Source organism: Oncorhynchus keta, chromosome 33, assembly GCF_023373465.1.
Source record: "Oncorhynchus keta strain PuntledgeMale-10-30-2019 chromosome 33, Oket_V2, whole genome shotgun sequence".
Lineage (NCBI taxonomy): Eukaryota > Metazoa > Chordata > Actinopteri > Salmoniformes > Salmonidae > Oncorhynchus > Oncorhynchus keta.
The window spans coordinates 14843939-14847257 of NC_068453.1; positions in this window are offsets into that span (position 1 = coordinate 14843939).

Here is a 3319-nt window from a genome sequence, read left to right on the forward strand (position 1 = left end):
CTGCGTTCATCCACCTCTGGCCTGCTCGCCTCCCTACCACTGAGGAAGTACAGTTCCCGCTCAGCCCAGTCAAAACTGTTCGCTGCTCTGGCCCCCAATGGTGGAACAAACTCCCTCACGACGCCAGGACAGCGGAGTCAATCACCACCTTCCGGAGACACCTGAAACCCCACCTCTTTAAGGAATACCTAGGATAGGATAAGTAATCCTTCTCACCCCCCTTTTAAGATTTAGATGCACTATTGTAAAGTGACTGTTCCACTGGATGTCATAAGGTGAATGCACCAATTTGTAAGTCGCTCTGGATAAGAGCGTCTGCTAAATGACTTAAATGTAAATGTAAATGTAAATCAAAACCTAGACATTGTCTCTCCCTGGATGGCGAGAACAGATGTTCACACACACACACACACACACACACACACACACACACACACACACACACACACACACACACACACACACACACACACACACACACACACACACACACACACACACACACACACACACACACACACACACACACACACACACACACACACACACACACACACACACACACACACACGATGTGGAGTAGAGAAGAGGAGGGCAGCGGTAGTATTGGGATTTCTCTCTCCTAGTCTGAGTTGACGTAACAGGACATTGTCAGACATACCATGGTCCTAATCCAGTGTTAGTGGAGGAGAGGAGAGATAGAGGGAGCTGTAATTGAAAACATGCTCTGCCTCTGCTCCTCTGGCTTAACCAGGGGACAGGGGGACCATAGTGTGTGTGTGTCATACTGTCTGTCTGTCCGTCTGTTTTTCAGTCTAGACTAGCAAATCAAACTCAACCTTGTCTGCTTTACTTGTGTGTCTGTGTGTCCAGGATATGTCTTGTTCAATAATGAGTGGGTGGTGTTATGCCGATTGACTGTAAATCTATGATATCTACAGTAGGGATTAAGACGGGTAACCGGGATCCAGTGACTACGGGACTACTCTTCACATATCCCCCCAAAAATGTAATGACAAGACTCAGGGAAATTACAACATTTTCCCCCAATGTCGCACTAATGCAATTCCACAAGATATACAACATGTGCAGCAGCAGATTGGCAAAAAGTCAGAACCCACATTATCCAGTCAGCTTGTCGAATGGAAGCCTTGAGCCTAGCGTATTTAGTTGCCACAAATTCAAGCACACGCATAATTGAAACTGCCACGGACTGCACGCGAGACCCGAATGCAGAATTGAGTCCTAATAAGAACTGAAAATTCGATCCCGGTCTGAACCAAACCCGTTGAGCTAAAAGCCAGAGGCCAGGCCTGGTTTGTCATCACAGAAATGAGCGTGGAGAGGAGGAAACAGCCCAGAAAAAGCGCAGAGTGAGGAAAACTCACCTTAGTTATGATCAACTGAATGATGAAAAGATTGGAATAAAGTTGGCTAATGCAATTGAAGGCATGTAACAACTTCTTACGTATACTGAAACTACCAAAGGCATATACAGCTGTTATACTAATTTCAAGTAATAGCCATGTGTGGTCACCTAGATGATCATTTCAGCACCATTTTCCTTGGGACAGTGACATCGCGCTGCTTTGAGACAAGCAGATCTTTGTTTTCACTGAATCTTCGTTTGGATATATGGAAACAATTAGGCTGGGGAAATGTTAGCTACGTTCAGGTGACTGCTAATTATCATCTTTATTTTAGACTGCTCATACATTAGCTTAGCAGAACATTTTGCTAGCATGTTATACAAGTGCTCTTCACCTGTGTATTAGCCTGTCCTACTCCCTTCCAAAAGCCTGTGACGTGTCTGATAATCAGTCAATGTGATTTTCTTTCACTGTATATTTGGTTCAATGATCTCTGGCTGGACAAGTGAAAGTGGTAGCTCATTTATTTGTTTGCTCATCTACTGTATCACTGATCAGAGACACGTAGCATGCACTAATGTAGCCTAAATCAAATGTGTTATCTATCTATTGTCTCATATATAGGCTTATATAGAGCCCAGGCTACTTTCCTGTCATCCCAATCCCACTGAAACCCAAAATAAACAACCAAAATCCTGAGTCCTGTATCACATGGAAATTCCTAACTTTATTCTGTAATTCATAGGTTTCATTATCAAAGCGCGTCTCGCCAATGCATGTCAAAATATGGCTTTAACATTTCCCTTGCTTCACGGCGCTGTCTCCTACTGCTGCTCATATGAGAGCTTCGGTAGAGAATATGTGATCAACAAATAGTATGAGAGTAGATATGGATATTTTTACAGAGTTGGTCCCCTTTAAGATACCTTGAAATGTAAACAATTTCCTCTCATCGTCTCTCTGTTATTCATGAGCTGACCTGCTATCTGTATAATCATCAACCCGACTTAGCCAAATAGGAGATATTAGGTAATTTGTTAAAAGTTAGCCTACGATGTGTGTCGTGAGCGTGCTGTGTCGCGATAGCCTAGCCCTCTGTCTACTCTACTACTGAAATGCGCTGAATTGATTGAGGAACATGATAACGCTCTGGATGTATGAACGGCCTGGCGAACAAAGTTACTCTATCATTACTAAATATCTGTTTCACTTGGGAGGCCTCCAGAATTGAAACTTGGTCGATTTTCAGGAAAATATGAATCCTTAATCTACAGTCGTGGCCAAAAGTTTTGAGAATGACACAAATATTAATTTTCACAAAGTCTGCTTCCTCAGTTTGTATGATGGCAATTTGCATATACTCCAGAATGTTCTGAAGAGTGATCAGATGAATTGTAATTATTTGCAAAGTCCCTCTGCCATGCAAATGAACTGAATCCCCCAAAAACATTTCCACTGCATTTCATCTCTGCCACAAAAGGACCAGCTGACATCATGTCAGTGATTCTCTCGTTAACCAAGGTGTGAGTGTTGACGAGGACAAGGCTGGAGATCACTCTGTCATGCTGACTGAGTTTGAATAACAGACTGGAAACTTCAAAAGGAGGGTGGTGCTTGAAATCAGTGTTCCTCCTCTGTCAACCATGGTTACCTGCAAGGAAACACGTGCCGTCATCATTGATTTGCACAAAAGGGGCTTCACAGGCAAGGATATTGCTGCCAGTAAGATTCCACCTAAATCAAACATTTATCGGATCATCAAGAGGTGTGAGTGCATCTGCACGCACAGTGAGGCAAAGACTTTTGGAGGATGGCCTGGTGTCAAGAAGGGCAGCAAAGAAGTCCCTTCTCTCCAGGAAAAACATCAGGGACAGACTGATATTCTGCAAAAGGTACAGGGATTGAACTGCTGAGGACTGGGGTACTGTCATTTTATCTGATGAATCCCC